Below are 12,396 nucleotides of genomic sequence, written 5' to 3' on the forward strand. Positions count from 1 at the left end.
GGAGGGAGGGAGGATGAAGCTGAAGATGACTTTCTATTTGCCAGTGTTATGGTTACAATTTTGTAGGCAGCCTTAAATTTTGCACAATTTAAGATGGAACAGTTCTGATTCATAGATAGAGAGAGAGAGAGAGAGAGAGAGAGAGAGAGAGATTAAGTTGAATTTATGTGAAGTTGCATTTTCTGTTCCACCTTAAATACTACACCATTTAATGTGGTATATGTGGAAAATTAGGAAAAACGAAGCAAAAGTAAGTAAATAAGCAGGAGTCAACTCTCAGGGAGAGAAGCTGAAAGGAGGAGGGAGAGAGGGAAGGAGGGAAGGGAGGAGGGAGGGAGGAAGGAATAAGAGGGGGAGGGGGAGTTTGGAGACTGTACAGTAGAGGAGCAGTCTCTCGAGCCACACACAGTGAGAAGCCTGGAGCCGCGAGCGGAGGTTTGTACATGTTCCATCCTCGCATGCTCTTTTTGATCCACAGCGCGCTTTAAAACCACCACAGCCGCGGCGGCAGCTCCACGGAGCGCGAGAGGGCCGCCTGTATACTCGCGGCTGTGGCGGGTGCTCGCTGCTCGAGCTGCTGCAGTGGTGCAAACACGCGGATGGATGCGGAGGGTTGGGCATGCGGGGTAAGGCGTGATCTGCCACTTTCAGCTCCATATTGCGAGATGTGAAAAGAAAGGGAAAAAAATAACAGGTGCTGGTTCGTGGGTGTCTGCTGGCGTGCTGGAGGGGCAGGGAACGGGAGGAAGTGATGTCCTCGCGGGGAAGAGGACGGAACGTGCAGGTGCAGCGGCGCTGAAGGTGTGTGTGGGGACGAGGCGGTTGTTAATTTCCTTGTGCAGCCGGAATAACGCTGGTGTGTTTACTGAGGGCTTCCTCTCACTGGCTCTTATTCTCCGCTTCCCGAGGGCTGCCTTTAAATCAAGCTTTTATGTAGGCTGTCACGTCTTAAATAACTGCCCCTACCTCGTGTGTTTGTGTGTGTTGTAGTAAGACTTATGCATAAAGAAATGTCACGTGCCTTTTCGAACAGGTTGACATAGGCACTGTGTTTGTTTATTATTTATTTATTATTTATTTCGACTCTGGGTTAATCCTTGTGTTTTTAATTTAAGTATATTTACTTAGTCCATAATGTCACGTGAAGTTTGGACATCATACTTTTAATAAGATTTCTGTGATAGGGTGTGTAGTAGAGGACAAAACGGCACAGTGTGAATAATTTGACTGGGGTAAAAAAAAAAAAAAGTATAACGAAAAAAATAAAATAAACAAAAAACAGGAAACACTCAGTAATGCCCATCCACAATGCTGTCTACATCATGTCAATATTAGAAGAAAATTGCTTTAAAAATGATATTTCTAGGCCATTTTTATTTGTTTCTAACTGGCAATAATCTTACATTTCAGTGTAATGTCTGTAATCCAGGTGTTTCTTTTAAATTCTTACCTTCTGACACCAGTAACAATACTGAATGATTTCTCTGGATGCATGAATCTGATATGTTTTCTCTCCCAAAACCCCAATATCTAATAATCATTATAGATTTTTAGCACATATAAAATTGCTAATATGTAAAAGCCTGCATGAGGCCTAGGTGTTAAAACAGTAACAATATGTTTCACGATAGACATCAAATACCAGAAAATTTGAACGTCTAAGTTTTCACTTAAATACGAACCTTCAGGAAATCACATAACTAATATGCGACGTGTGACATTATTAACACACCCCAAACGTGCTCCAACCCTGGCTCTTAAACAGGCTGTTAGATCCCTTCATAATGGAATGTGCTATGAGTGGCACATCGACAGCTAATCATTTTACACATTATTTATTATTATTATTTTTTTAGATCAGTATACTGTCCCATGTAAACAGCAGGATAACCATCCCGACCAAAAACACACGTTGGTAGGTTGATTGGCGACTCAAAAGTGACCGTAGGTGTGAATGTGTGAGTGTGTGTGTTGCCCTGTGAAGGACTGGCGCCCCCTCCAGGGTGTATTCCCATCGTACAAGTGCTACAACGACCTAACCCAGGCAGTTGCATTGCTAAGGATTTGCTACCATTTAGCGTGGTCAAACAGTCTGGTTTTAGAAAGCTTCTCAGCGTGGTTGTCTCCTGCTAATGTCCTGGGCCGCAAGCACTGTGCAACTTTGCCGCTCCTGCCAGCATTTGGTCAATTTGCACATTTGAGCTGTATGTTAACTTGACGGTTCATTTTCATAGATAGCGAATTGTTTTAAAGTGTAAAGGCTTGGAAATATTACTTATTGTTATATATATATATATTTGTTGATGAATGTGAAGCATGAGAAATGGAAATCAAAATTAGCAGGCTTTGTCACTCTCAGAAAAAAAGTGACAAATTTTCTGACCAAGGTTGGGGGCTCAAGTCTGTCTGTGAGGAGTGTGGTGTGTTCTCCCTGTGTCTGCGTGGGTTTTCTGGGTGCTCCAGTTTCCTCCCACAGTCCAAAAACACACACATTGGTAGGTGGATTGGAAACTCGAAAGTATCCATAGCTGTGAGTGAATGTGTGAGGGTGTGTCGTCCTGTGAAGGACTGGCACCCCCTTCAGGGTGTGTTCCTGCCTTGCACCCAGTGATTCCAGGTAGGCTCCAGACCCACCGCGACCCTGAATTTATAATTGGTTACTGACAATGAATGAATGAATGATGAAAACATATTTGATTATTGGGCTATTCCCACTGCATTACCTGTTCCTACTTTCTAGGACAGAAGAATATACAGAGGTTAAAGAGAGAGTAAGGCATGACTTCCCAATGCGGCAGCACAAGTTTCCAATTGGGTTCTGGACACTGAATGCCCCAAATGCACATTAGTGTTCTACAGCACTCACTCCTGGGGCAAGGGAAAGAATCATGCATAGCCTTGGTCCATTCCTCATGTGCTTTCTCCAAGAGGGCCAGCATGCTGTCATGGCTGTAACTGAGTCAGAAAGGGAAAAAAAACACACACTAAAGCTGTGATTAATGTGAGCTACGCCTCAGCATGCGCTCATGTGTACTGTTCATTCCATCAAGGTTAGCCAGGACATACACCACATTCACATTCATCACAGGCCAAATGGCCACGCAATAATTAGCACTCAAACCCTAAAAGCTAATCAGGAAAATTAAGCCTGACAGAAAGAAAAAAACAAAAGCAGTGCCTTTAAGAAAATGTTAGCAATCAATAATGCAGTGTGTCAGTCTACGTCTCATAAATAGGTAAAAAATTGAAAGCATTTGAAAGCAGCAGGCTAAACACTCCTGTGTCAAGTCAAGAATAAGAAGTATGTGCTGAAAGAATGGTGTCATTTCCACGAGCCATTTGTCAAGATTTGGAAAAGATGGAAAGTGAAAAACTTTCAGTTCCACTAAAACTTGTGAATGTTTAGTCACTAAACACATGCCTGGAGCATCGAGGCCACCACTCCTGAGGACAATAAAATAGTGAGAAGAAATGGTGTTCAGGGGCTGCGGCCAGGAACTGGCTTTCCATTTTCTGTGGGTGGGTAGGTTGCCCCCCCCCCCTCTCCTCTCTCACATCACTCAGCATAATGCTAGCCAACGCAGACATTTGATAGCTAACAGAGTAGGGCATTATTTTTCTCCAAGCATGTTGAGCTGTTCACTGGAACTGCATTAATACAGCAATTTGAATCAAAGTTGTCAAAATCATGTTCTATTGTTATGAGAAATCGTAATTAATGGAAACATATCACTTCAGGAGCAGTGGCAATCTTAGGTGGTGTTGTACTACTAAAATAACTGCTACTAAAAAGCTTAAAGGACCATTAAACTGCTAAGAGCTGTTCATGAGGGCAAGAAAAAAATGGCTGAAATTTATTAAAACATAAAAATATAAAACAAATTTTTATCACAGTTTCTCAAACAATGGGCCAGAGCTCACAAGTGGGCACCAAGCCTCAGGCCGGAGGGTAAGCCGGTAGCTTCAGTGAGCTGGTGATTGCACTATGTCAGAAAATCAATAAAATTATTGACTTAATACTAAGAATGAAATATGACCTGTCTGCAAATGGCAATATACAACATAAGCACTGCGGCAGTGGGACACAAATCATCTTCATCTACTTTTTTCCACTTATCTCTTAAAACAAAATACACCCCCTGATGTTTTAATCATCTGCTTCCCAGAGACTGGCACATAAACATCACTGTGTTGAAAATTGCAGACATTCATATTCATTTGTAGGAAACAGTTGGGCTTTGAGGAGAAAAAGTTTAAGAATCCTTATTTTATCACACATACACACCTAGACCATGCCAAAATAGCCTTAAAGGTAGTAAAGAGGGCAGCATGTTGGGGCAACTGGTCTTATCAAAGCCACACCGCTACAGCGTCTTGGATTCCTAGGAGCGTTAGTTCCGTTCTCCCTGTGTTGGCTTGGGCTTCCTCTGGATGCTATGGTTTCCTCCTGAAAAAACAAAATCACATGTTGGTAGGTGAACTGGTTTTACAATCATCCACATTAAGAGTGCAAGTTGGTGAGTGTCTAATGCGCTGCAGTGGACTGGAGCCATGTCCAGGGTGCATTCACATCCTGTGTCTAATGATCCTAAGAAGGTTCCTGACACACTTCAACCCTGGTCTTGACAAGACAAGCGCAAGCTCAAAAAGAGAGAGCGAAAGAGATATTGCTTTATAAATGAGTGTCAATCTAATTTATATATATATATACATACACACACATATATATATATATATATATATATATATATATATATATATATACTCACAATATACCTAGGTTTAAAGACATGATTCATGACCACATAGCAGATCAAAGAGACAGAACAGTGTTATCGACATGCAGCTAATGTGTTGGACATGGCAGGTGAGGAATGGCAGGTTGCAAGGCCTTTTATGTCTGTGTTTTTTTTTCAGAAAGTCATCAGCTCTGGCCCAGCAGCAGGGAGAGAAATCCAGTGCTAAATTATTTATATCTGCAGGAAAAAAAAAAGCTTTTTTAGGTTTCCATTTTTTCCAGAAGGCTACAGTGACATTTCTTTTGGTGGAAATGCCTTAAACTTGTCAGTGTGGCAGAAAGTGGCCGGGAGGCTAAGGAGCTTAAAGGAACTCAACAGGTGTGTGGCAGTGACAGGTCAGCAGGAGCACTTTTAAAAATGCCTTTTGTCTCTTTTCTGGCGTGTGCACTTCTCTTTCGGCTGCTGGCCTGCTGCAGATTAGCGCTTCTGGCGACTGAGTGTTTGGTATTTTCAGACATTTTATTTCATTAGCTTGGCCACTTGAGATAATCCTGTAAGTGTGAAATTTGGCAGTGTACAGTAAATTTGTTTTCTGGACATTCTACGCAAAAGAGAGAGAGAGAAACTGGCAGTGCTGTTGCTTTGAACAAGATTTCATGCTTGGCCTCTGATTGTGCCTCAGCGTCTTCTCTGTGGACTTGATTCTCTAAAGATTTTTTAAGAAATGGATGCCAGTGACACCGTCTCTGACTGTGGTGAGATGTTAGGGAAGTTGGCTGTAATTGAAAAGACCTTTAATCTAGCAAAATTGTACAGAGATAATGCTCTTTTGGATGGCCTGCTCCAGGCAAGTATTTCAAATGAGAGCTTATCTCCCGTCCCCAGATTCTTCCTTCTTCTAAGTGGCTAGCTCCTGGGCAGACGCACATGGACACAGAGCACTCTTCAAACACACAAAAGATGCTTCAGCTGTTGAAATGTAGCAAAAGTAGAGGTCATCAGATTTCAGATTCAAGATACTGGATGGCAAGTCCACTGTTTGCTCGCAAATATTTTTCAGTTTGTATAACTATTTTTTTTTTAAACAAATGATTTCTTAATCATTACTAGACATAATCTTACATTTGCTGTGACTGGTTTTCCATGTCAAACAAGACCTTGAGGCGGACATATACCCCTTTTCCACAAGTTAACGCAGTTCCCTGTAGTATTGGGGTATTTACATTATGGTAAGTTAATCAATTATTCTCCTGATTAGAGAAGATGACAACAATGAGGAGAGCGAAATGGTGAAAAGTTGCTAAAGTAATAAAAAAAAGTAGAGCAAATTAAAGATTCAGTGCTTTTAATCCTTCTCTCTTTGAGTTAGGGTGTAGTAGGATGTTAAGAACAGCTTTTCACTGCTGTGGTGCTGGGTGATAAAACGATCTCGATTTGTTTCGTGATTAATTTTTGCTCGATAACGATGATAAGCTTTGGGTAATAGAGCGCAATAAACCCTAATTTCTATTCCTGGTTAGCACAGCCAGCTGCGCGCACTCAGGCGCGTATACTCATGCTATTACGGTAAATGAACGTAGGAGATGGTAATTTGATGGAACCAAGGAAACCCCAGAGACAGGTTAGATAGACTCCACAGCGACGGGAAAGTTCTGTGGGTCCTCTGAATAAGATTTCCCCATTACCTGAGAAAGGCCTGCAACATGTTTTTATTTTTTGTGTGTGCGCATATTAATTTCAGTCCAGTCAGTAATTTCAAATGTGAATATTTATATTCTGTAACTAATGTCAGGTTTTGAATTTAATATTTTGTTCTGGTTTTAGATTTAACTCTCAGTAGCTTAATATTTTCCCCAAGATTTGAGTGAGGTGAATCATATTGTTCAATTCAGTAGAGTGTATGACTGTTGATTTAAAAGGATAAAAATATTTAAAAGTTCAGTTGAGTAATTATTTTCTAAAAACCTTTACAAATTTCACCTTTTCTTTCTTTTTAATAATTTAATAATTTTATTTGATGATAGACCAATCAATACTAAAGGACAAGTAATTATTTTTAAAATTATTAGTAATTATCTAATTATTTGTAAAATCAGAAAATAATAAATAATCTATCCTTTGCAGATATGGTATTTCAAACCCATAGCCCGTCTATATATATAGTAATTTTTTTTTCCCAATTTACAGGAATCTAAAAGGCTAGAAAAATCTATGAATTTCAGCCAATACCTATCGGTATTATTAAGTAATGTTGATTATGTATTTGGCCGTTTTGTCTACAGAGCAACACCACACATACACTTTAAAAAGTAAACCATATACACTGCCATTGCACAGATGGATGAACATATTTTACTCACCTTAAAAGCTGCATGTGGTGTTTGCGAACTGTCAGCCTTTCAGGGGAAAATCTTACAGGACAGATGTAGCAAACCTGTTTGTTCATTTGTTTATTTTCTGCAATCCGTATTAATGCCTGCTTCTATTCCCAGGGTTTCAGACTCAGAAGATGACAAAACAACAGACGTTAATTAGGCTTTTTCTGCAGGCCTGATATTTAAAGTAGGGCTTAGCACAGATTAAAAAATAGAAAAAAGAGGAAAACATTTAAATGGAAAAAGAGTTAAAATAGGACAACACATCCATAAATAAAAGAGTGAGATCTAAAATAAAATAAATAGGGAAGGATGTGCACAAGTGCTAATTTAGGTTAAATGACTATATTAAGGATGTCTTTCAGCTGTTGAGCTCGTTAGCTCTGCAAGATGAAGATCAATTCCTCTTTATAACAGAGAAAATCAAATCTTTTGCTTTTGGTAGAAGTAAGACATGTCTGTGTAGCTCAGTGCTCGTGTTCTTGCCTTAACAGGACACTGAGCTGCTATCTATTTAATAAGCAGATGTCTTTGTAAACATGCTATTCCAAAATAATTGGAGAAGGCTATGCCTTGTAATGGATTGGTAGCTCTTTCTATATAGAAAAATGGATTTTGCATGCTACAGAATATGCTGCCTGTTTAATTTGAATTTATCCATAAACTTTAAGGCCTTCAAATTTAGCTTGTTCAGCTCCTCACATATTAACGTGTGCCAAAAGATACTTATTCTTTAAAACTGTACATGAGATGTTTGTATTGTGGATTACACACTGAAGTCAGCAAATGCTGTGACTGTGTTCAGCAGACATACATACTGCATTGTGACAGAGGCTAATTGGCCCCCACTGGAGAATGGCTTTCCCATGACCTCCTGTGCCACTGATATACTTTGACACTTACTTGGCAAGGGGTCAGAAGAACTGAATGAAGACCCCCTCCCTGAAAGCAAGGGTCCCCGACTGCTCCAACTCTGCAGTAGGTAGAAATTCATATGTTGGCCTAAGTGGGTCGATACTGAGTCAATATATACCACAGTAAAATGTCAGTTTCATGAAACTGCACTCAGCACTGTCAATGCATAATATCAGAACTTGTTTTGAGCTCTAAGAGAGTGTTACTCCAGCTTTACTGTCTCATTCAGTAGTCATTATGTAAATACATTTAATTTCATTAAATTAAACAGTGATTCTGCAGTTAATTACATTTACATTTAATTTCCATTCTGTACGTAATTTTTCAGAGTGTTTTTCCATTCGTTTGAGTTACATAAAACACCCTGAAAATGTGTCCGAAATGTTGGAGGCTTTTCTTGAACAAAACAACACTTTTCAAAATGTTATAAAATCTTCATACAAACATGGTATCTATACATTTTTTTTCTAAAAGAGCTATGTGGGAAGAGTATTTCAGAATCGTAATAAGCCATAAAGCTTTTTTAATGATAGGTAGTGTGGTTAAAATGTTGCTGGTTTATTGATTATGTATCAGAAATCACTCCGACTTATGCATAATGTGTTGAATGTAGCTCCCTGGCTCCAGAGAACAGTTCTATGTCGCCACAGCTCAGTGTTTTGGGGGTTTTACACCTATCTAACTGACACATGGTATTAGACATGATGATATATAGATTCCAGATGTACATGTTCCAGAGTGGGCTATTTATTTCATGCTTTTTAATGTAGATTATTCAAGCAATTGAATGTCTTTTTTGACAATGTGTGCCCTTTAAAGTTGCTGAACTCTCTCATATAGTGTACCCATGACTTCTACAAGTGAATCTCAAGAATATGCCCAGCACTGAAAGAATAAGTAGTGCCAGCACAATAAGATGTTTTTACAGAAAATGATGAACTTTTGGGAGAAAAATAAGTTGATGATATGTATAGAGAGAACTGACACAAGACCTTGACAGAAATCAGCAGAAATCCCACCACCTGCCACCGCAAACTCCACTTCCCTCGTCCCGGGTCCAACTCAATGTGTGGACAGGCGTAGGGTGCAGACAGTGATGGGTAATGAAGAACTGATGTGCCCAAGTCCCTGGCTCTTCTCTAGGCCTTATCATACTCAACTGCCAGCTGATGCTTTTACACCAGAAGCTGTTGCCCTGGTAACAACTCTTCTCACCTGAGTCTATAATGCCACTTCATTTGCCCCAGCCAATTTATGAGGGACTCTCAGGGGGGACCTTAGAGAATACATAAATACATGCTCAGCGTGGAGAAATCTAAGCGGCCTCTCTTCTCTATTAGCTGTTGCATCGCTCTTAATATAGATTAGTCACTCTTTGAATGCTCTAAACCCTAGGGGAACCGCTACGTACTTCACTATCACCTCCACCAATGTACTTAAAATTCAAAGGAATAATAGTGTGCATGTGAAAAGCCAGGGAAAGGTCATCCACACACATAGTGGCTGGAGAAGCGCCGTCACTCATCATAAAACACGTGAATTATTGTTCAGTCAAGCATGTCATGAAGCAGACAAAGGAGAGGCCAAAGTTAATTAATGACATAGCAGGCATGAGTGAAGAGTGAAATAAAGTAAGCCCTCAGACAGCTGCGTAATACTTTCAGTAAGAACAGAGATCACCCCGAGAGACTCACACCTTTCCCGAAAGATGAAGCCCATCTTCAGTTTACTTCCATGAGACAGTAAGGCGCAGCCAATCAGAAGTCACTTATACACAAGTCTTGAAGGCACAGTTTAAAAAAAATGTTTAAAGGCTAAAAGCTAGATTGTTGTAAATGAAATAAATGTTCTATAAAAAATACCATTTGATTAGAGGACATCAGTGGCATGATGTATTCTGGCGAGGAGGGAGAAGAAAACGGTCTCATTTCCGTCCCATGTGTGCTGGATCTGTGCTGCGTTCTGTCCTGGCTGCATGCCCCATATTTAATCTTATCATCAATGGTGCTTTGCTGTCAGATTCACTTTGTAAACCAAGCAGAGCAACATACAGTTTAACCTAATTACCCTTCATGCCCTGACTTCCAGTATCCCCTCCCTGCAACTCCCACTCCTTTCTTGTGTGGGAAGCATCTCAGTCTCTTTATCTTTGGGGCCAGAACCTTCCCACAGAACATTCCCAACACTTCAAACCCTTTTTCAGCTTGTTAACATGAAGCAATGGAGTGATGCTACAGAATGAGCTGAAATTAGTTCTTTGGATTTGCTTGATTCAAATATGTACATCTATTTCACATAAATAAAGTATAATACATAGACACCGTTACTGCTAATAGAAGTCAGCAAAAGACAGCATTTGTGCAGATCGTTTTTTTATTAATGTGAGACCAGCATATGCATTTGAATCCGGTAAAAGCAAGTATGAATATTTATTCTTTTTGCAAGTTACATGGAACATAATAACAGAACAAAACCTTGAATGTAAATTTTTGACTAAATGTGATAGCGGCAGCTATCCTTACAGTGTTTAAATGTCACAACAGACAGACCAATAATGATGATTTAAAACAACTGAAATCTAGTTACATTTTACTGAACGTTAAATCGTTTTATTCTCCTCCTGTAAATTTATTTTGAATCCACCAGGTTTTATTCTGACAGTGAAAAAACGCAGCATATCCTGCAATATTAGTTGTAATATTAGTATCCAACTGAATATGTGTTAAGTATATTTTAGACAGTATTATTTGGCAAAATGACTAAGCACCTGTGATGGTAGAGTAGTTGGAGAAAATAGTCATGTATCAGTAAATTGGCAGTCGCAGGAAAAGAGTTGCAAACTTGTAGATTTATTTTTTTCTTCTCTCTCACAAAAACAACATAAGAGTAATGCTTTAATAAAGTCCTTATTGCAGGTGCACAAATTCAATTCTACACGCAATTTCATTATTTTTTTAATCATATGCTGGGATTTTCATTTGTGTAGGTGAATATGGTTTTATTTATTTATATACTCATTTCAAAAAATGTGAAGCCATGGAAAAATTTGGGTAACATTATGTGAGTTTGTGCAATGAAAGTTACACTCTAGAACATTCATTCATTATCTGTAAGTGCTTATCCAGTTCAGGGTCACGGTGGGTTCAGAACCTACCTGGAATCATTGGGCGCAAGGCAGGAATACACCCTGGAGGGGGCGCCAGTCCTTCACAGGGCAACACCAGACACACACACATTTACACTTTTGAGTCGCCAATCCACCTACCAACGTGTGGTTTTTGGACTGTGGGAGGAAACCGGAGCACCCGGAGGAAACCCACGCGGACACAAGGAGAACACACCAACTCCTCACAGACAGTCACCCGGAGCAGGACTTGAGCCCACAACCTCCAGGTCCCTGGAGCTGTGTGACTGTGACATTACCTGCTGTGCCACTGTGCCGCCCTAACTCTAGAACATTTTCTTACAAATACATTCTTTTGTTTTCCTTGGTTGTGTGTTTAGCTTTTTGAATCTGCTGTTGCGAAACTCAAATGTTGTTTTTTCTATTTTTTTAGAAATTGTCTATAAACAACTCTGCATGCTCTTAATTTTGCACCATGTATCTCATGTATCTGATTTGTGTGATTTGTGTTCGCAATTATAGACCATTAAAGGCTGCATCTGAGCTGTAGACCGGTTTAGGCCTCGGCAGCTGATTTTTGCAATGAAATAGAATTTCTCTTTATTTTGTTGTAAAAGTAAATTAAAATACCAGAGGCAAACACCTCCATTGTTTCAATAAAGGCTAGGGGCCTTTTACTTTTATGAACCATAGCAGTAAATCTACCATGAAAATGTGTGCTGCTGCACATAACATTGCTATAAGACTTCACTAATACTTGGTTGTACTGGCTAATTCATGATAATTGTCAAGGAAATCAAAGGCAGACATAACACATAATGAGATGTTTGAAAATATAATCTCAAATGGAAAATGCTTTGGCAGTAATTTCTGCACAAACCTAACACAGTAAAATACAGTAAAAATAAAGTGTTAAATTCACTGTGTTAAGTCCAGCTGGATGCAAATAAACACTGATTATTTTTATCGTTATTACTCATTTTATTTTAAGACAACATTTGTTTTTAACTGAATATAAACATTTTCTGATATTTCCGTGTTTAGTGTGGCAGTGGCTGTAGTTACATGCCATAGTTACATTTTAGTAATAAATGCATAGTCTTTGTTCAGTTTTGTTTAACACTTAACCCCTATTCCTGACCTTGGACTGAAATTAGCCACTGTAAGACACGGTACAACACGGTACAAGACTGCACCACTGTAATGAACTATTTAGTTGTATATAACTTAAAAAAACGACATG

At 39.4% G+C, this 12,396-nt stretch overlaps 1 protein-coding gene across 2 annotated transcripts in view; it reads left to right on the forward strand.

Moving 5' to 3' along the window:
- The first annotated feature begins 327 nt into the window (after positions 1 to 327).
- Positions 328 to 12,396, forward strand: part of cplx2b (complexin 2b) — a 31,298-nt gene continuing 19,229 nt past the window's right edge. The window contains exon 1 of one of the 2 annotated variants that reach the window (XM_066649453.1): positions 328 to 435. The gene's annotated coding sequence lies outside the window, so the exon portion shown is untranslated. Of the gene's footprint in view, positions 436 to 730; positions 802 to 12,396 lie in introns of those variants that run through there. The other variant, XM_066649454.1, reaches the window with a different exon arrangement.

This window comes from Hoplias malabaricus, chromosome 17 (assembly GCF_029633855.1).
Source record: "Hoplias malabaricus isolate fHopMal1 chromosome 17, fHopMal1.hap1, whole genome shotgun sequence".
Taxonomy (NCBI): domain Eukaryota; kingdom Metazoa; phylum Chordata; class Actinopteri; order Characiformes; family Erythrinidae; genus Hoplias; species Hoplias malabaricus.